Consider the following 22,873-nt stretch of genomic DNA (forward strand, 5'->3'; position numbering starts at 1 on the left):
CTCTACCTGACTCCGGACTCTGCAACGCACTCCCTTACAGGCTCCCTCTGTGCGAGCCTTCAGGGAGAATCCCTCTTCATTACTACCTCCACCTGACCCCGGACTCGGCAACGCTCTCCCTTACAGGCTTGATTATCCACTACTCCTCTCTCCAGTGCACCTTATCTCACATCTGACCTTGGGCCCCAGCCCCATATCAGGCACCATCGGGCTCCACTTTGCTTTTTCCCAGTAAAAACATTAGTAAAATCACCTTCAAACTTAAAACATTGAATATAGCAATAAATATAATTAGCATGCACTTTAAAGTATGTTCCACAGTAGCCCTTATGACCCGACTGCTAATTAAATAAACAAAAACAGAAAGGCCATGACAGGGCCGGCTTTAGCGCTGATGCGAAAGTCTTTTTTGGCGCCACACTAATAACCTCTTTCTCCGTAAATACCTTTACTACCACCTTCCAACAGTGCCCCTCATCCCTCCATGGCCCCCCTAGTGACCTCCTCCTCAGATTGCCTCACGCCACAAGTGCCCCTCATCACCCCATAGCCCCTCCCCCTCATGACCTCCTCCTTGGACTCCCTCACTGCCACCATCCACCAGTGCCCCTTCTCTCTCTGTAGCCTCTCCCCCTCATGACCTCCTCCTCAGACTCCCTCACTACCACCCTCCACCAGTGCTCCTCATCTCACCCTAGCTCCCCCTCCACACCATGACCTCTTCCTCGGATTCCCTCACTGTCACCCAGGGCACAAGTCCTAAAAAAAGAAGTGGGGGGACGCTGACGTCACAACAGCAAGTGATGTCACGAAAGGTGGCTTGCACCATCAGACTCATTGCCTCCCCTCGCTCACCCCTAAGATGCCATTGCATCAGGGAAGCCAGCGCGTGAGCAGCGTTCTGAATGAGCTCCGATCTCGCCCCAGAGAGGCCAAAGAGTAAATGTGTGGCTCCATTTGCTCCAGTAATCGAGCTCCTGTTAAAATAAGTGAGGGGACGCCATCCACCCGCCTGGTACCCCGACTCGAGCCCTGCAGTCACCCTCCACCAGTGCCCCTCATCGCTCCACAGCCCCTCCAACTACCTCCTCCTCAGATTCCCTCACTGCCACCCTCCACCAGTGCCCCTCATCACTCCGTAGCCCCTCTCTCATATGCATTTGTTGTTTAGCGCTACTCATATCAGTGTAGTGTGTCAGCACTTTACACCACGAACACATTATACAGAGACAATGAATCATACAAGTATGTAAATCAGTCTACAGGGAATGTCACATAAGCTAATGAGGATTACAAGGTGTAGGAATCACATGTCATCCATACTGGTGGGCAGTATATTTTGAGAGGGTTTGGTCTGAGGAAACAAAAATGTATCTCTGCCCAAACATACTCATTTTAGCAACATTAGAATGATGAAAGACTGAGGAAGTTCTAACTATATCACAAAACAAATCTATACCATTCATGTTTGTATGCAGCTCTTTGGTGACAGTTCATTGGTCACTGCTTATGTTAGGATTGTAACTTCTGAACTGCAAGTAACACAAGGATCTCTGTGGCAAAGGCAGCAACCCACTGAGCTTCCACACAAAATACAGTCCATCTGCATTTAAAAACTACTAACAGACAAATAATTGCTCTCCAGCGAATCATTAATCACCAGCGTTATTGGGGCATTTTTTATTGTCTTATTGTTGTCCTGCATCGGCCATGATAATGATAAAACTATTAAAATAAAGCGCACACGAAGTACCTGTCCTGCTGGACCTGCGCATTTTTTTTTAAAGAAAAGAAACACATTCTCTTACCTACTACTGCACTGAATTATCCACGGACGCAGCAGAGCAGACTACCCCAGGCCAGGTCCTCACGAGAGTGCGTAGTGGTGACGCGCGTGACGCGTCACCCCTACGTTCTCATCGCGAGGGCCGGGCAAAAATGTAGCCCAGGGCTGTCATTGGTAGCGCTGGCGCGCTCTCCAAGATTGACGGCCCTGGAGCGGGATGGGAACAGTATACGCGGGCGGCGCTGCGCGGGCAGATTAACGGTCATCAACGCGCTGCTTGCACTAAAGTGGGCCGCCCGGTCGCGCGTTGCGGCCGCGGCGGACTTTATAATTTATTTAGTGACACTGTGTCCCTAAATAAATTATAAAGACCGCCGCCCTAAATATAGTGCCGCCTGGGGCGGTCCGCCCCCACCGCCCCCCCCTAGCTACGCGCCTGGCTGGATGAGAAAAAGTAATACAGACATCTCAGACCGGGCTCAGGGTCCCCAGACCCAACTACCTACCAAAGAATGCATTTATTTGGGAGGTCTCAAACCCCAAACAAGCCCTTCCTCCCCGCAACTAGTCACTTGCCTGAATCCTACCATCTCTCTAAATCTATTTTGTTGGTTGGTCAAGTATAATATTTTTTAATTGATTTATTTATTAAGGTTTTTATATAGAAGCATTTAGTTGCCCAAATACCTAAAACCATGACAAAAAAAGCAATATAAAACTAAACTAGATTTCTGTCTGTGCCCACGGTAATTGCATTTTGAGCTGGCAATAAAAATATATATTTAAAAGACATTATACCTTAAAACTGTCCAATAACAAGACAAAGTGCTCAATGTCACTGCAATTTACATAAAATAAGGTGCATATATTTTATAAAACGCCGGAGCAGCTGAGGGTCTGCACTGTTCAAGCAAGCCATGACTGCTTTAATCCATCTCCTAATATCCAAAGGATCCATACTAGTTTCGAACCCCACCCCCCACGAACATCGTCTAGGCCAGTGGTTCTTAACCTGCCTCAAGTTCCTGCCAGAGAATGCTTTCAAATTGACAGGAAACACTCAATTATCTTCAGGAGGGCTCCAGTGCGTTAATGTGTTTATTTACCCAACCTTCAATTTCCTGTCCCCCTCTCCCACATCTAACAACCTTCTAATTGACAGAAAATACTGCGTAATCTTCTAGAAGGCTTCAGATAAACACTTGTATGACAGACTATAAGTACAGCTTTCAAACTCAGTTCCTAGCTTGGCTTTATCGAAATGTCTGCAGATAGAGCTGTGCCTCCTGTCATCACTGTCTTTTGGTTCTAAGCCCCACTGCCTGCAAAAGTACCCTGGACACCTTCACTTGGAAGCTGGGGACCAGCACCCCCTCCTGGAACTCCGCCCCTTCGTGATAGCTCCAACTATCTTGGACCCTGGAAAATGGGAATCCAACAAGCACCATTGTGTCCTCATCGCCTTGACCTTGACCATTATTCCCTCACAACTGTTCAATGCCCCAGTGATTTCAGTTCATTGCATGGACCTCAGGTTAGTGCATTAACCAGGAGCTTCTAGCTTTGGGTATACCCTTTTCAAGGACACCCTAGAAATTTGAGTATGAATAGGAAAGCCTTGGCTTAAAGAAAATGACTAGTTGTGTGAAGTAAGACAATGTTAAGGACAGATAAATATTTCAGAATCTTCTGTGCAGAAGCTAATGAATATGGGCTCATGATTGAGCCCGTGGGGTTAGTGGTCAAGGACCCTTCAAATGGACTCGAATTTCTTAGAGTAATTTTTGTTTAGTATCTTTCATTAAGGACTTGCATTTCAGACTGATTGTGAAATATTTGTGTATGGTTGTCTTATGTGAAAATGTTCTTGTTGCAGAGTACTCCTCCTGAATGAGGCAGTGCGCCTAGCCACTATAACTTAAGAAGTCCATCTCGGAAGGAATAACATACCCACCTGCCACCCTTTTTACGGGAGCTCCTGTGCACCAGTATTCTCTCTCTCTCTACCTTCTCTCTCTCTTTCTCTCTCTCGCTCTCTCTATTTCTCTCTCTCTCTCCCTCCCCCCCAATCCCCTACCTTCCCCCAGGGTTTGTCATGGTATCAGTCATCTCGTCTGATACTAAGGTTTAACCTGAAGGAGAAGTGGTGGAAGATCTTTACTTCCACAGTACCCCTGGGAGTTCAGGTAAGTAGCCCTTGGTGTTGCAACTACTTTTATTGGGACTACTACTCCAGAAACTACTAATAGCAGTAGTGTTCTAAGTACTAATGCTGCTACTATTACTACTAGTGATCATAACCAGTGCCACACCAAATACATTTACTGCTACAAGCAGAATTCAGATTGCTGATATTACTCCTACTAAAAATAGAATGACTAGTAACACCTCTGGTGCTGCAACAACTACGAACTCTACTACTACCAATACTACTGGCACTACTACTCATCATGGTACTACCTTTCATATAACTACTATCTCTACCACCAATAAGTCTACAACTACTAATGGTATTACTGCTGTTGGTACTGTTAGTACTAAAACTGCTACTACTGCAAGGACTAGTACTCAACAACTACTCATAACAGCAGTGCTCTGAGTACTAATACTGCTACTTATACTACTACTACTGATCATATTATCAATGCCATACAAAATAGATGTACTGCTACAAACAGAGTTTAATCAACTGGTGATGCTTCTGCTAAATGTGGACAGACAAGTACTATTCTGGTATTACAACAGCTATGACACTAATACTTTCAATACAAATGGAACTGCTACTCGTCACGCTACTACCTTTCATATAACTGCTAGCGCTACCACCACTACTAATAGTATTACTACTATTAGTACTTTTACTACATAATCGCTACTACTGCAGGGACTAGTACTCCAGGAACTACTAATAGCAGCAGTTCTCATAGTACTAATACTACTACTACTATTGATCCTATTACCTGTGCCACACAAAATAGGTACACTGCTACAAGCATAGTTTAAACTACTGAAAATGCTCCTGCTAAATGTGGACAGACTAGTAGTTTTTTGGTATTAAAACAGCTATGGATACTACTACTTTCAATACAAATGGAACAGCTACTCATCTCGCTACTACCTTTCATATAACTTCTAGCGCTACCACCACGTCTAAAGGTATTACTGCTATTAGTACTTTTACTACTATGATTGCTACTGCTGCAGGGACTAGTATTCCTGGAACTACTAATAGCAGCAGTGTTTTAGTTCTACAACTACTACTACTGATCTTGTTACCAGTACCATACAAAATAGATTTGCTGCTACAAGCAGAGTTTAGACTACTGATAATGTCAGACTAAATGCAGACAAACTAGTACTACCTCTGGGGTTACAACAGCTACGGACAATACTACTACCAATACTAATGGAACTGCTACTCATCACGGTACTACCTTTCGCATAACTACAAACGCAACCACCAATAAGTCTATCACTACTAGTGGTATTGCTGCTACTACTACTATAATTGCTACTTCTGCAGGGACTAGTAATCCAGAACCTACTAATAGCACAGTGCTCTAAATTCTAATGCTGCTACTACTACTGATCATATTATCAGTACCACACAAAATAGATTTACTGCGACAAGCAGAGTTTAATCTACTTATAATGTTCCTAAATGTAGACAGACTAGAACTACCACTAGTATTATAACAGCTATGGACACTACCACTTCCAATTCTAATGGAATGACTACTTGTACTACTACCTTTCATTTAAGTACTAGCACTACCACCAAAAAGTCTACAACTACTTTTAACAGGGTAGACCCTCCTTTCCATTACTCAGCTTTACTGTATCTTCTTTTTGTTTGCCTTGTTTCCCAATGTCTATGAAAAGTGAACACTTAAATTCAGTCCATGGAACGAACACTTGCATTCAGGCTATGGAATGAACACTTAAATTTAGGCTATGGAATTAACACTTAAATTCAGGCCATGGAATGAACACTTACATTCAGGCTATGGAATGAACACTTAAATTCAGGCTATGAAATTAACACTTAAATTCAGGCTATGGAATGAACACTTGAAATCAATCTATGGGATGAAGTTAATTTCAAGTGTAATCTGTGAATTTAAACTTTATGAGTTGACGTAATGCCACTCTCCCTAAGAGACGGAATTTGGCCATGCAGTTTTGCCCTAGGACTCACTAGTCCTTTCCCTGTGTGACCCCTGGACTGCTATCATGGTCTTGAACGTGACAGCTTTTCATTACAGTGACAGTCCTTTTAGGATGGGGAAGGAGTTCCTGATGATATTACGTGGACGGTAGGATCTGAACTAGGATGGCAGTCGAGCAGGTTGGCTGCTCCTCCCTGAACCAGTAGGCATTCATTTTATATGGACTTAGAACTGAGATCTTGCCTGCCACAGTGTCCTAAAAATGTATATATTTTCTTTCAACTTGCATCTTGAGAAAGCACAATAAAACAGTAGATAAAACGCCAGAAGTGTTGTTATATTCAATATGGTTTTCTACTTCATCTAAAAAAAAAAAAACCTTGACCAATTGGTAATGGGTTGTCCATACTGCACTACGCGATTCTACTAGAAAATCAAATTAGGGAGTATTACCAAGCTGGTAAAAACAATCTGACAAAAAGTCGCTCCCGGACAAAGAACAATTTGGCGAAAAAAACAACTGACGAAAAAAGTCAAGTACTCAATATCGAACTAGATGTCTAACTAAAAGTTGTCAAAATAGCACAACTTTCAAAGATTAGTAAAGAAAACAGGAATATGAAGTTAATGCAATACACATGGAAGAGGAAATGGGAGCAACAACGCTTTTGTGTGTGTCTTTGCAATTTTTTTTTTCTTCAGAACAAATCTTATTTTTTAAATTTCTGCGATCTTATTGTCCAATGGACTACACCATTACTTGCAGATGTATGCATAAAATGTCATATCATATACTTTTGACAGTGTAACTACAACAATTCAACCCCAATGCATTAGCTTGTACAAATGGTGTATACTGTGTCTAGATAGAGACCATATTTCAGGGATCCTGTCTCAGAATATAAATCACATCTGTGCATCATATGTCTGAATTTCAGAGTCAACTGCATCCGACATCGTTGTCAGCTGCGGTATGGCAAGTCCTCTGTTGTCCGCCCATCTCTGCCATATTTTAGGATGTTTCTGTGGGCATCCACGTGCCCGGAAAACCGGAATCTCTAATTTGTTTGCATATTTATGTATATAAGTATATAGGTGGATGGCTGTAAACACTAGGGGCCCGATTCACAGAACTAACTTAAGACAAAATCCTAAACTTACTACCATTTTGGTATTCACAGAAGGCACTTACTCATTTTGGTATTCACAGAAGGCACTTACTCATTTCGGTATTCACAGAAGTTAGGAGTCCTAACTTTAGGACTCCTAAATGCCTTCTGTGAATACCGAAAGTCTTAAAATTAGGATTTTTCGCAGTTTAGTAGTAGTATAGTTAGGACTCCTAACTTTAGGACTCCTAAATGCCTTCTGTGAATACCGAAATTCTTAAAATTAGGATTTTTCTCAATTTAGTAGTCCTAAGTTTAGACTTAGGACTACTAAATTGAGAAAAATCCTAATTTTAAGAATTTCGGTATTCACAGAAGGCATTTAGGAGTCCTAAAGTTAGGAGTCCTAACTATACTACTAGTAAACTTAGAAAAATCCTAATTTTAAGACTTTCGGTAGTCACAGAAGGCATTTAGGAGTCCTAAAGTTAGGAGTCCTAAACTTAGGACTACTAAATTGAGAAAAATCCTAATTTTAAGAATTTCGGTATTCACAGAAGGCATTTAGGAGTCCTAAAGTTAGGAGTCCTAACTATACTACTACTAAACTGAGAAAAATACTAATTTTAAGACTTTCGGTATTCACAGAAGGCATTTAGGAGTCCTAAAGTTAGGACTCCTAACTTCTGTGAATACCGAAATGAGTAAGTGCCTTCTGTGAATACCAAAATGAGTAAGTGCCTTCTGTGAATACCAAAATGGTAGTAAGTTTAGGATTTTGTCTTAAGTTAGTTCTGTGAATCGGGCCCTAGGCCTGGGTAAAATTCTAATTACACCAGAGTAATGTTTTAATTTCGATAATTCTGCTTATCACTACTTACATAATTACTCCTTCCCGCATAAAGAGTCATTTTGGGGGGTGGGGAATTCTACTGCGAAGGCGCATTCAGTGAGCATGAGCAGCCAATCACTATTTGTATTCTGCAGCATTTAGCGCTGTTTCTTCCTACAAAATGTATCCTTGCGTCTATTTTGGACGTGAGGGTTAATTTTGTGCTAAGAAAATAGTGCTAATTGCTGGTAGTAAGTTGGGGGAAACTCCTACCCCAAGAGCACATTTTGCGAGTGCAAGGGTGTTTTTGTTTAGTGCAAAATACATCCTCACTTCCATTTTGGGCATAATGTGGCATTTTGCTGAAGTTTTAGGTGATTTGTGATTCCATGTGTTTACGTCACACGGAATTAGAAGAGTTACGTCCACCCCTAGTAAATACAAACTCAAGTTCCCCTGTATGAGTATGTACACACAGAAAGGAATATGCAGAAAGCACCAAAAGACCAAGACACAGATATATGTTCCGATTCACCAACACTGATAACATAACACGTAACCTGTGGCCTAATGTATTGCTTTACATGCGATTTGTTTCGGCCATCGCCCGTCCTTCAATTTGTATAAATATCCACAAGCGTCTATCCAAACTTCCTAGCAGTTCTTAGCTACAGGGCATCAAGTGTAATAGTGTTTCGTAGCACTGTTGATCTGGGGTCACAATACTGTTGAACTCCAACTGGATGACCAAGTACTCTCTTTTAGCACTTGACGCTCAGGATAGTGAGGCGAAGAAAACAAGGCTTACTCCAGAAGATGATGTGGGCTTAGAAATTCAGAATGCAGAGTGACACTACAAATAACATGTAAAACCCCAGTTCACTGCCAGTTCTTAACTTTTAAAGGAAAGGACCTTATTTATACGTAAAATGTTTATGCACTACAAAGATAAATGTTGATAACTAAATGTTCCTAGCACCTTCTAGGCCTGAGTTACCACTTCAAACTCTAATGGAGGTCCTTGGCCCTAAGTGTTTAGTATAATATTGAGGCTAATAGCCAATGTAATTTTATATAGAACCTTTCTGGTGTGGCAGGGGTAAACGAAGAGTGCTTGGTTGATAGCTAAACATTTCCCTTCAAAGTATTTATATAGTAATTTCAAAGGGGTAATGTAAGGTTTCTTGAGGATTCAGTTTCATTGATACCGGGGTATGTGTTAATGAATGAACCAAGTGCACCAGCTACAAAATCAAGCTACCCCCCTCCCAAAGGAAAAAAGAGAGTTCAGTTCTCAGTTAATCAAACAATTCTTTTTGGGAGCTGTGGTTACCTGGTATGTGGTCATTGGTTTCAAGTACTGGGCATAGTTAATTGAAGGCCAGTAGCCCTACAGACCACAAGATAAGGACCGTGGATGATCAAGGTGTTAGTACACCTTGAATATCTATTAGCTGATGATACAAATGTGTCTCAGAATTATGGAGACCCACTTACAGTCAACCAGATGGGACCCTAGGCCAGGTGTCGAAGTCGAGAGTTTCCAAGACATTGTGAGGAGGACTACAAAAGTTTGTACAAGCATCCCAAGAGCAAGCTCATCTTTCTCACAATCAGAAGGTGAAGCAGCTTCTTCTGGACCCAAATGCATTGTGATCAGTAGAACGTCTCTTGGATCCAGACGGCATTGTGACTGATAAAGCTTCTATTAGACCCAGACAGCATTGTGCTCAGGGAAGCTTCTCCTGGACACAGATGGCATTGTGCTCAGTGGAGGTTCTCCTGGACCCAGATGGCATTGTGCTCAGTAGAGGTTCTCCTAGACCCAGATTGCATTGTGCTCAGTGGGGGTTCTCCTGGACCCAGATGGCATTGTGCTCAGCGGAGGTTCTCCTAGACCCAGATTGCATTGTGCTCAGCGGAGGTTCTTCTGGACCCAGATGGCATTGTGCTCAGTGGAGGTTCTCCTGGACCCAGATGACATTGTGCTCAGTGGAGGTTCTCCTGGATCCAGATGGCATTGTGCCCAGTGGAGGTTCTCCTGGACCCAGATTGCATTGTGCCCAGTGGAGGTTCTTCTGGACCCAGATGGCATTGTGCTCAGTGGAGCTTCTTCTGGACCCAGATGGCATTGTGCTCAGTGGAGGTTCTCCTAGACCCAGATTGCATTGTGCTCAGTGGAGGTTCTCCTGGACCCAGATGGCATTGTGCTAAGTGGAGGTTCTCCTGGACCCAGATGGCATTGTGCTCAGTGGAGGTTCTCCTGGACCTAGATAGCATTGTGCTCAGTGACGGTTCTCCTGGACCCAGATGGCATTATGCTCAGTGGAGGTTTTCTGGACCCAGATGGCATTGTGCTCAGTGGAGGTTCTCCTGAACCCAGATGGCATTGTGCTCAGTGGAGGTTTTTCTGGACCCAGATGGCATTGTGCTCAGTGGAGGTTCTACTGGGCTCAGTTGGGTTTGTGCTCAGTTGAGGTTATCCTGGACCCAGATGGCATTGTGCTTAGTTGAGGTTCTACTGGACCCAGTTGGGGTTGTGCTCAGTTGAGGTTCTACTGGACCCAGTTGGGTTTGTGCTCAATTGAGGTTCTCCTGGAAACTGATTACACTGTCCATGGTGGAGCCTATCCAGGCCCTTGACAGCATTGTGCTCACTGAGGCGTCCCTTCAACCCTGATGGCATTGTGCTTGGTGGAGCTTCTTCTGGACCCAGATGCCATTGTGTCCGTTGTTACTTTTTTGAAGCGCCCAGATGGGGTGACTTTTTATTGTTGGGCACTCTTCATCCATTAAAAGGTCCCCCTGGCCAGTCCTTCTGGTCAGCTGGATCCTGCTTTGCGATGCACGCTATGCCTCTCCTCTTGATGGGTGCATTCCAGCACCTCTCTGAAAGAAAAGCAGCAGGGCCTTTCTGTATACCTCCTGAGCTGTATCCCTTGTGCGTGGAGTAAAGCTTTAGCCCTCACAGTCCTGGTCCTATGCAATATTTCCTCAGTTGTTGATTTAAAGAGTGAATCATCCATTGGCTGGCAGTGGCCGCATTTCTTTTCCTCTGAGGCCAAGCCTGGCAAATATGTGCTTCAGATTTTGAATATCTGAAGGCCTCTTCAATTCTTGGGGGGAGAGGCTTGTCCTCAGCATGATGACGCCATGCACTCTTCTTCCAGTCTACATTACCTTTTGAGAACAGTTTGGGTGGTCTCAGGTAGATATATGATGCTTCAGCCTGTGAGCCCCTTCAGAAGGAGATTCTGGCCATAAAGCAGTAATAAGGGGAAGGAGGATTTTCACTCTAGCCTGAAGGACGTCTCATATTTCAAAGGTCCACCCTACCTGATTAAGCTACAGGGCAGAGCGTCTACTGGTCGGCAGAGATACCTTCCCCAATCTACCAGGCTTCAGGGGGGACGACAGGAAGCCTAGAGACTGGTGTCTCCAGCAATTCAATTCCGGATGGGTACTGATGGGCTGAGGTGTCGGCCCCAGTCCACCAGGCCTCTGCTCATGTTGGTTGATGGGGTAGGAGAGATACCTGCAGGTTAGTGCTTCCAACACAGTACCAACTGTGTTTACAGCCATCATACATGGGGTCCCGTGACTCCTGCATCCACCATTTATCCTCACACAATGAAAACAACATGTTGTCACACCGCACAGGCTGCCTCCATGCATGCCTCAGACATGGTGTAAGCCAGTGTAATTATAGGGATCAGAGGTTTACTTTGGTGGCGCTGTTGGAAAGAAAGTCTATTTTCTACAAATTGTTCCCAAAATAATCATTTGAAACAGTATCAGCCTGTTAGTTTTTAACAGTGAGTATTAGTTACAAAAGCATGTTTTACATGTGACTAAGGCATGGCCAGATTTTCGAAACTTTTTTGGGGTCTCAAACATTCTGAATCAGTGTTTGCAACCACAAAAAATTACGTGCAATGTAAGAAAGCCATTTTAGGAGTTGGTAAACTCTTACCGTCTCCTAAAATGGATTTCCAAATGGCTACCGAATCACAATTTGGAAGAGGCATGCTGTGGGTGTCAGAATTGCAACATGGTAACTTTAATGCTTTGGGGTTGCAAACCATTAAAAACTAATGACTCCAAAGTTGGGCTGGTATCCGTGTGTCCTCTTTCGTGAATTGTGATAAACATTCAAGGGGAGAAGGCAGTGGCCCAAGGGACCACTTCCAACTGTCGCTAAAATCTTTTGAGAAAACAAAACTATTTTTTTTTAGCAACTCTGTTTTCTTTAAGGAAATCGGGTTGTTAAAAAAAAATACAAAAAAGGTTAAGTAAAGTCTGTCACATACATGGTGGTCTACTGACCTTTGCAGGCCACCGTCTCTATGAAAATGATCATTCGGAGTGAGTCACAATTAGTGAGCTACCTATGAAATATTATTTAGGAAGGTCGATCTCTGACTCACTTCGAATCCGATTAATTAATAGGTCAGTTTGCAAAATGACTTTATGGTCAGAGAATGACTAGTCACAAATTGGGACTGCTTTTCGTGACTAAAACAATATTCCATCTGGCCCATTATACCAATTAGGAATCGCAAGCACAAGCTTCTCGAAACGTTCGATATCCACACACCTTAAAATAATTGAAAAGGATGCTTTCGTTTTTTTCAAAAATCCCAAACACAGATTCCTTGGACAGCCCCTAAAGAAAAACCAGCATTGGCAAAGCCACTGGGTCAGGCTTTAATGTAGAAAAGCATGTAAACAGGTATTCACAAATGCTATTTATATGTGTTGTATGCACAAATACTGTTTATCACTTTAAAGCCGGCCTATTGTCTTTGCCAGTGCAGGGGAAAAGCAGCAAAAATTATTAACTTGTGTGCTTATGTCTTCATGTGCAAAAATGATATAAAAGCCAGCCCTACTCGCGTTGCCAATTATTGCGTTGCCCAGAAGCTACCCTCAGACGGCCACGGAGATGATAGCTTCAGTGGTAGTTATGGTCCTTGTCGATACCCTGCACAGGTAGTCTGGGAGCCCCAAATACAGGTGCAGCCTTTTATCACTGTGAATGTGCAGGGCCAATGCTATCAGAGTCGGAAGCGACCAGGGTGTACCAAGTACAGAATACACCGCTTCCAGGAGCTGAAATGGTTGAACCTCTTGCACTTTCAGTTGTGCCTAGAAGCTAGGTGTCAGTGAGCTTCAGGAAGAGATGTGGCCCAGTAAACGAAGCCTGACATAGAGTTCGGTTACTTGGACTCCAGTCCCGGCACTAGTGCTCATCCAAAGCACCTGTGATCAGGGGCGACTGGTGACATTGGAAAGTGGTGATGCGTAAAATGGTTGGCATACTGCACCACAGCGAGCGAGCGTAGTAAGCCCAAACAACTTAAGAGGGGTTCGGGGGGATTGTCCCCCCGAGAAAATTTTGAAAAAAGAGTGGACAAATGGTGAATTTTCAAGCAAATTTGAGAAAGCAGGAAGGTTAATAAAGCAATTGTGAAAGTGAAGTTATTGCATTAATAAAGAGATGTCATATAACATAGGTAGTTGCTTATTCAAGCTTTCTTTCACCCCATAGTCCAGCAGGGTCTTGATACAAGACAGATAAGAGAAAAAAGCAGTGTGGTTATTGACCAGGAAGACACTCATATTTCGTTGGAAAGAAGTCAAAAGATTGGTCGAATTGAAAACCTGAAATGCAATACGCAATGCAATACGCAATCCAACAATTTGCAAGTACATCTCATCTATGTTCAACAAGCCATATTTTACCCATGATTGGAATTGTGATTCACCAAATAAACTGAGCCACTGCAATCAAAAGCAGAGGGCCTCCTCAAAAAGTATGCCCTTAAGAGAGTACTCTCATCTCATGTCCTCTCTATATTTTCTCTGGAAGTTGAAAACTCATCACAGTCTACTGCACAAACCTGAACCCTTTTCCATATTCCAACACCAGAACTAATTCTTGGTCATTTAGTTTGGAGCCATTCATACCAGGAATACACAAAATACCTTTAAATAGAGTAGAAGGTATTCCAAAACAAGGAGTGCTGAAATGTTGCTTAACCTCTTCAGTGCCCATGACGAGATAGTCTCATCATGGAGCACGGTCGCGCTGTGCCCATGACGAGACTATCTCGTCATGAACCCCACCCACTAATAAAACGCCCGGCACAGGAGGGGGAAAGGGCGTGGCACAGAAGGGGTTAAGATAAGATGTACACACTAAGTACTATGGCCAAGAGCACGTAATGTTCAGTCAACAATAGGCTTAGGAAAAACCAACCATTCTGAGAGCACCTATAGTCAAGAATCCTTCACCTGAGACTATGTGTTCCCAAAGATGTAGTGATATGTTAACAGTTGTACGTAGACTTAAGGCCTTCTAACTGATGTACAAGGTGAAAGATCTTGTCTGTAGGTGCTCTCAGAATGGTTGGTTTTTCCTAAGCCTATTGTTGACTCTTTCTTCCCCTCTCCCTTTGTCCTCTACACTGTCTCTATCTGTGCTTTTTTCCCTCACTTCCATTTGTCTATGTCATCATCTAGAGCTCAGTTCCTTTACCTTTTCTCTCCTGGCATCCTCTTTCTATGCTACTTTTCTTTATTTGTTTCCGATTTTACTTTCTTTTTATTTACATATGTGCTTTGTTTACTTTCTCTGTTGCTCTCATTCAGATGATTTCTTTTTCTGTCTTGCCTTCTTTCTTGCTCTTTTTCTTTCTTCCCTCCTTTCTTGCCATCACACCTGTCCATCTCTTTCTCACTACCCTTTCTTTCACTTCACTTTCTGCATCCCATCTTTACTATCCTCTATTTCCCTTACTTCTATTTACTCCTTCTTTGTTTTTGTTTCCCTCTTCCCTTCTCTTTCTGTTCCTTTTCTTTCACAACTTTCTCATTCACAAACCCTTCTTCCATCTATTTTTCTTTACCTTTTTCTTTCCTTCGCCCTTCTTTCCCACCGTAGTCCATTTCTTTGCTTAATTCCTTGTGCATTTCTTCCTCCCTACCTCCTTTATTTACACATGTTCTCCCTCCAGTTTATCTGTAACCCCTTCCCTCCTCCATCTTATCCCAAGCCCACTTCTTCCCTTGTCCCTCTCATCTCCTTTTTGCTCTTCCCTTCTGTCGTGTCCTCGCCTTCTTCTTTACCTCTAGCTCTCCCCCTCTCGCCGTCTCGCTTTGCTTTCCCTCTCTTCAGCAGTTTTAATTTTCCAGGCAGTGCTCTTCGCCAGGTCAATCACAAACATTGTTCTTCCCTATTGTCACGGCAGCCCTCGCGCCCAGGTAGCGGGCTGCAGACCCAATCAGCTGCTCTATGGATAAACTATCCTTGTTTACTGCTGGGGACCATTGATCAACTAAATGGCTTTATGATAGCGAAGGAGCTTATTCACGTTCATTTTTCTTAGCCAGGCCCTGAAAGCCTCTGACAGGTGCTGCAAGCCGCATTTTTTAAAGGCACAGCTCCCTGTTCTTTCATCTTCCCGGCCAGCAGGGGCTCCCACAGAAGTGCCCACTGCAAGTGTGGCGAGCAGCACTGACAAAACAGCAACATTGGGGTTATGCACAAACATTTGCAATGCATTCCCCACCATAACTGCACAAGTAAACATAGAGGCGTAAGTGGCACAATTTGGATGATAAAGGAGCTAAACTATATCCTGTGGGGGGAAAGCGTCAGGGATTTATTTCATGAAAAGATATTTTCCACGTTGAAAAAGAGAGGAAAATAAATGTGCGTTTGTGCTATTTTATGAGCGCAGATTATCAGCTCTGCGGGTAATTAGGCGTCGGACACACAATTCCAATTTTCTGAATTCCACTAAACACTGGTACACACATTAAAAACTCCAACATTGTGTTACAATCCCAATCTTTAGAAAATCAGCGTGGATGAGCGTTTGCAACATGGATGACGGGAAGAGAACACTGCAAACATTTTCAACTGCGCAAGAAAAGACACAAGGTGGCGCCCGTGATGTCTTGTTACACACAATGTTTGAATAGTAGGCGCACACGTGACATTCACTCTTCCCATTTGCCCAATGACTCTCAGAAACTGAGCGTGTTGTTCATGTTCACAAAAACAGGTAATTCACCAATGACCAACACGAGAGTAACAGTATCCCTTTTGGATATAAAATTAGCAAAGCATCACTCTTTAGCGGTATTAACTTGGCGAAGGCTGTCGGGCAATTAGGCCCCCACATTACACTTGAACTTGGCCGTACACTTTAGTGGCCTTGGCCTGTCAAAGGCAGTAAAGAAGATATGCACCATATTACATTTGAACTTGGCCATACACTTGAACTTGGCCCAAGCCCCCACTCTGCTGTGCACATTGTGCCAGCAGGCCCCAACGCGCTACAGCGAACAGTTGCACTACTTGTAAACCAGGGCCCCGCATGGCACTCTGGCATGCCCACCGGGTACCTGCACTCAGGCAGCCTCCCCAGGGTTCACCTCAGTCCATAGGTTGTGGGTTAGGGCAGAAGAGTCAAGGACCACCAGCAGGCCAATCCCCCCTTCCGCCTACCCTCTGCACACGTGGCTCTTACCCCTTTCTGGGGCCTTCCAGTTGTTTAACCGCCCTTGTTGTGCTTGCTTGTTGTTAACTGTCACCGTTCCGCCCTTGCTTTCTTGCCGGGTGGGTGGGTGGTTGACGATGTGCCCATGCAGCTTGCCGGAGGTTCGAAGGGACAAAGAGGCTGAGGATCGCTGGGAGCAGATTTAAATAGCCTTCGGCGGGCCCCGATGACGTCACTTCATTCAGCCCCCTTTTCCGGTCTTGGGGAAGGTCTCGTCCTGTGGCGCTACTAAGGGCGCCCCTCCTCTAGGCGCGGGGGGCGCCGGTCATAGTAGGCGCACACGTGACATTCACTCTTCCCATTTGCCCAATGACTCTCAGAAACTGAGCGTGTTGTTCATGGCGTAGCCTTTTATTCACGAAAACAGGTAATTCACCAATGACCAACACGAGAGTAACAGTATCCCTTTTGGATATAAAATTAGCAAAGCATCACTCTTTAGCGGTATTAACTTGGCGAAGGCTGCCGGGCAATTAGGCCCCCACATTACACTTGAACTTGGCTGTACACTTTAGTGGCCTTGGCCTGTCAAAGGCAGTAAAGAAGATATGCACCATATTACATTTGAACTCTTGAACTTGGCCATACACTTGAACTTGGCCCAAGCCCCCACTCTGCTGTGCACATTGTGCCAGCAGGCCCCAACGCGCTACAGCGAACAGTTGCACTACTTGTAAACCAGGGCCCCGCATGGCACTCTAGCATGCCCACCGGGTACCTGCACTCAGGCAGCCTCCCCAGGGTTCACCTCAGTCCATAGGTTGTGGGTTAGGGCAGAAGAGTCAAGGACCACCAGCAGGCCAATCCCCCCTTCCGCCTACCCTCTGCACACGTGGCTCTTACCCCTTTCTGGGGCCATCCAGTTGTTTAACCGCCACAGGGCGAGGAGCTCCCTGGCGCGCTCGCCCTCCCCCCGCGCTAACTGTGCTCCCCAAATGGCCCCTAGCATTGTTTGTATGAGCCACTGTCCGTCTACCGAAATTATGACCTCCCTCCTGATTACACATCTCTCTTTTGTTATCTGGGCCGTCCTGTGATACATTACCTGCCCCCTTTCAGTAACCATTGAGTTGTGAAGAGCCTAGTTTACACCATCTCCTGTTTCACTTGAATTAATCCCCAACACCCTGCTAGGGACCTGTCACCCGCTGTATTTCCACCACCGTTATCCTAAAAGGAACAACTACCCAGGCCCTCCATAAAATTTCCGCCCGTACGGGTGCCTAGATGCTAGCGCAACCTAATTAGACTCCCCTGGTCTCCTGGGACCGCGGAGGAAGAGTTGGACCCACTGCCCTCCTCTTACTGGTCACCCGTATCACTTTCTTCCCCCGTTTGTCCTTGGCCTTAACCAGAACCCCCTTAATTTATACTGCCTGCGTTATCCTACCGACCACATATCGAGATTTCCCTTCGGACCTTCGGGCATTGAGCAGTGGCGTAATAACGCGCCCTCTTACCGCCTTGTGATAATTTACCAGGCCCGATACTGTGTTAGCTAAAGTATCTTGACAACTAACCTCCGTAGCAGGCGCATTGTCCAGAAGCCTCTCTTAATACCCACCGAGTTGGGAGGGCCCAACACTAACTCCCGTTTTTAATTTAAGACATCCACCTCTCTCCCTAATGATACTAGTCCCTTAGGGCCTCCAATAGCCAATAAGCCCCCCGGGATGCTTGCAACCTTGGAGCAACCTTAAGTGTACTCTCCCGAGCCTCACCGTTATCCTCTTCGATATGCCCATGAAGTCCAGGTCCCCCAAGGGTCCGCACTCTATCACCAGCCAGGTGACGTCCGGGACCACCTGCAGGTCAGTCCCGTTTGCCGCCAGCCAGACAAAGAAGCACTACTGCACCATACCGTTACCTGCTGACAGTCATGGTTAACTTACCAACCAGGCACCTCCATGTGTCTAGTAACCACTCCGCTATGCTACCTATTTTTTGTCCATCAACTGACCTTCTTGAGCCGTACTTGTCTTGGGCTGGACTCCTGTATTGCCACCCTCTGAGCTATTGCTCCACCCACTGACAAGGCTGCTCCCTTTGTGATTGGTGTTGATTTGCCCTATCTTGGTTAGGATCTGTGTTTATAGGCCACCACATGGGTGTAAAAGGCTGTTTGTGTTTTGCCGCGTACTGTTAAAAACTTGTGGTTGCAGGCTGCCACAGGGGTATAACTGGTTGGTTACCCTGTCAATGTAGCGCCTGCCGGGTAATTACCCTGTGCCGAGGTGAAATTTGTAACTTGTACTCCCTAACCACCTTTACCAGGGAGCCTCCGGGTACCGTATCCTCTGCTATGTGCCTCTTTATTATAAATCCTCTCTCCCCACATGGACAACGCTATGTGAAGTTGGTATTACCCTTGGTCGAGGGAAGCAGCGGCTGGATGATTTAATTTATTGTCTGGTAACTAGCCAGACCCGGTAGCCCACGCCACAATACTCACCGTTCAGCCCCAAACTGACTACTACCTTAACAGTTAATATGTCCCTCATCAAAGACCCCTACGTGCAAGTCATAAATACTGTTCCCTATCGGCACTAACTGGTGATTGTATACTTGGGTTTTTGTAAGGGGTCCTCCTGCAAAAAGGCCTTGAGAATATATATTTTTTTATTTATTTATTTTTTTATGCACTGTCCCCTCACATTTATTGGCATCATCGTGAAGAATAAAAGAAAACTACCTCACATGCCAGAATCGGTTCCCCCGCACTAGGGGCTCAAGGATATTTGTAAGCAGAAAAGTTTCATCTGTTTCCTAACTTCTTAACAACACCATGAGCGCCTGATGAGACGTTCTCCTACAGGCCAAGGCTGATTCTCCCTATACTGTGATTCCCCCTCTACTATCACACCCGCCATGAGCCATGTGATTATGTTGGCGAGAGAGGGTTTATGACCCTTGTGCTGGACTAACCATAACGTTTCACAGATTACTGGAATAAGGTAAAGTTTTGTGCTGTTAAACCATTTTTTTTTTTTTTTTTTTCTTTTACTGGTTTATGCCTCCGAAGTAGAGGAGTACCGTAAGCCTGTTGAAGCGAGCTGCCTTCTCTCTCTCAACCTCAGAGCTCATGGGAGCCAATGAAAACTCAGATCTCTCTCTAGCAGGAACATTATTCACAACAGTTATCTTGACATTTTTATTGCTGCCTGAAAGATGGCAGCACAAGGGGCTCTGCAGCAGGTGTTTTTCTATAATACGTTATTGCTAAACACAGAGCCCCCCTTGAAGTCAGTGCCACCCCTCCAGCTCCGTGCCCAGTGCGGTAACACTGGTCGCACCTCTCTAGTTCCCCTCCCCTGCTCCCAGTGATATGCAGTGTCTATTGCAGCTGTGAATTGTAATTTGTGTGGTTCTAATTCAGGTTTTTCCAGTGCCTCCCACACTAGTGAAAAAAGTAACATCAAATAAATGTCCTTCTTGAAAAGCTCAGCCAGAGTCATCAAGAAAAATGTTTTGTTCATTGTTCTACACTTTATAAAATAAAGACCATATTATATTGTCCGTAAAGTGCTGCAACCCTAACATTGTCCTCATGGTAAAGTGCAGCTCCGTCATAAAATTGCATGTTAGTTTGTTTGATTTCTTCTGGAGCTCTTCCTAATTCCTTTAAATACATATTTATGAATTTCACCCCCTGCAGGCCAGAGGAATAGAAGACCCACTTAACCAGCGTTGCGCAGAATCACTGGATGCGGACGTGTGCTCGAACTCGAGGTTTCCGCGCAAGAGGCGGCAGTGAAGCCGCTGACCATGCCCACTCCCGATATTGCATGCGGTGCATCACGTCCGTATGAGCAGGGCCGCTGGGACGCTTCGTCGACGATAACGCCACGACGGACGTTCGTACCCCAATGCACATCTAGGCCACGTCTTTTCCTATGCTTATTGCAAAGCCAGCCGGCATGTATATATAGCGCGAACACAACCGAAGGTAAAGGTAATTTGCCAAGGATCACCTCCTGTGGCGTGACCTCGAGACTCGAACCCTGGTCTTCTGCATCCGAGGCGGCAGCCTCATTACCTTATTAGTTCGCTGGAGATTAACTGTATCTGCCGACCAGGGATCGAACCAGGGACCTGTAGCTTATTCACGCCGACCGTTACCCGACGGCCATCCGCTGATGCCAGGGATTGAACCCGGGCCCACACACCCTGGGGGGACGGCGCCGCTGCCCCCGTCTGGATGGGACCAGGTCACGCATCGCATTACCTATACCGGCGCGAGCAGAATAAGTGGATGGCCCATCATCGCGCGATGCGAACGCGGCCCCGAGACGCGAAAACACCAACTAGATTCAGAAATTTGAGGCCTTGAGCCTCGGTCCTTGTGCGCGTTGTGCTTTTATGCATATATCATATAGCGTGAACACGAACCGATAGTATTGGGGCGCTTTACCTAGCAACGTATTTATATACATATTTAGGCACGGGAAACTAAGTGATTTACCCAGGCTCACAGAATATGGCCCCGAATTCGCGGCTCGCCCCTTCTGTATTCCAGCACCAGCGGTGGCAGCGAAGCCGACGGACTACATCCCTTCCCTTTAGTTCCGGCAATAACATCCGCTGCCCGATTGACGCCACACCCACCGGTGGGCGTCGCCTCCCTCGCGAGGGCAGTTCCGGACTATCAAGGTATCAATGGCTCCGCATTAGAAGAGCTCAGGGTGTAATATGTGACGGCAATTAGTGGTTCTCGAAAATTACCTATCTGATAACGTCCCACTCTGGGTTGGTTCGAACTCCCAACCTTCACATACTTAGCTGAACGCGCTAACCGATTGCGCCACAGATAAGACTCTTGGACCAAAAGCATGCTATGCGCCTCCCGCGGGGACCCCTCTGAGTCACATGGAGCGCCTACTGTACCGTGAAAAGTACGGGCCTCTTTGAAGCCAGGTGCGTGACTATACATAACAACTGGCAAAGTACGGGCAGTTCGTGTATCCTCCGTAACATGGAGTGCCACCCTTATAGATAAAACCACGCTGCTAGCTAACACCCGAACTGATCACACCAGCACGATATGCCTGCCCGTTATGAAAAACGCTCGCCGCCCCCCCTTTCATCCTCAGCATTCTGCCAAAGATGTGCATAAATTGGTACGCCCTACGAGATCTCCGTAGCCTCCAGCACCATACCGCCTCTCGTCCCAAACGCCTATGAGCCCGTCCCAACCTACTCCGCTACCTACTGCGGCCATACAAAAGCTATGCAGGACTTATCACACCAACAAAATGTGTAATCAAACCGCTCGCGGCCGAATGTTTCCTCTCTGCAGCCTCTGAATAACTGCACGAACGCGATAAGCCTTATACAAAGCACGCCCAAAGTGACAGACGAAATATTAGTTACTACTTCAAATCATTCCTTTTTTTTTTTTTTTTTTTAATGTTAATCTAACAATTGTTGGCAATAGGCTTTCTACAAATAGTCTGAATTCCTATTCTCCCCCGTTGACTTCTGGAGACTTATAGCGGCGACTCATATTTTACCAAGCGTTTCTAACCGCAGCTCTACTCTTCTGTAATTCCCGAGTAGGCGCCCCCCACGCCTAGGGGAGGGGCGCCCTCAGTCGCGCCTCGGACCGCGCGGCAGTTTCAACCCCTTCTGCTCCCCGCATCAACAAGCTGCCTCGTTACCTCCCTCACTCAACCTCTAAATCCCCTCGATATTAAAGGGAGCACCCCTCGCATATCGTGGCAAAATGCCTTACCCTATCGCATCTTCCCGTAACAGGACGTTAAGGAAATCAACAAGGCAAGAAAGCAAAGGCGCGCCCCACCGCATATGGCGCTGAGACGCTTTGCGCTCTAAATGCAATATTGATTTAAATAATGATCGTCAATCTCTCCTAACACAACGCCTAGGGCCCCCTCAAACCTCCTGTGCCACACTCGGCACACCGCCGACTGGAACTCTCTCCGCTTGACGATGTGCCCATGCAGCTTGCCGGAGGTTCGAAGGGACAAAGAGGCTGAGGATCGCTGGGAGCAGATTTAAATAGCCTTCGGCGGGCCCCGATGACGTCACTTCATTCAGCCCCCTTTTCCGGTCTTGGGGAAGGTCTCGTCCCGTGGCGCTACTAAGGGCGCCCCTCCTCTAGGCGCGGGGGGCGCCGGTCATCACCTACACATGAGAAATGTTTCACCAGTTTCCCATATCTTGGTAAACACGTAATGTAGCGTATTCACCACTAATCACAATGCCACGTTCCCTAAAATGCACAAGAGGCAGTGTTCCTGCGTCAACATAATTTCTGCTTTTTTAATGGTGCATTGTTGTAGAGTGTGTATCACACCTTTGTCGGTCGCAAAATACTCTCCAGTCAAAATAAAACTATTACGCGAGGAAGTAACTATTCTTATATTGCACAAAACCGAGGGGGATAT

At 45.5% G+C, this 22,873-nt stretch overlaps 1 long non-coding RNA gene across 2 annotated transcripts in view; it reads right to left on the reverse strand.

Moving 5' to 3' along the window:
* Positions 1-21,015, reverse strand: part of LOC146863299 (uncharacterized) — a 46,960-nt gene extending 25,945 nt beyond the window's left edge. For both annotated transcript variants that reach the window (XR_014978592.1, XR_014978591.1), the window contains exon 1: positions 20,929-21,015. This is a non-coding gene — a long non-coding RNA (uncharacterized LOC146863299). The remainder of the gene's footprint in view (positions 1-20,928) is intronic.
* Positions 21,016-22,873: the final 1,858 nt, after the last annotated feature.

The sequence above is a fragment of the Triturus cristatus genome, chromosome 2_2, assembly GCF_964204655.1.
Source record: "Triturus cristatus chromosome 2_2, aTriCri1.1, whole genome shotgun sequence".
NCBI classification, from domain to species: Eukaryota; Metazoa; Chordata; class Amphibia; order Caudata; family Salamandridae; genus Triturus; species Triturus cristatus.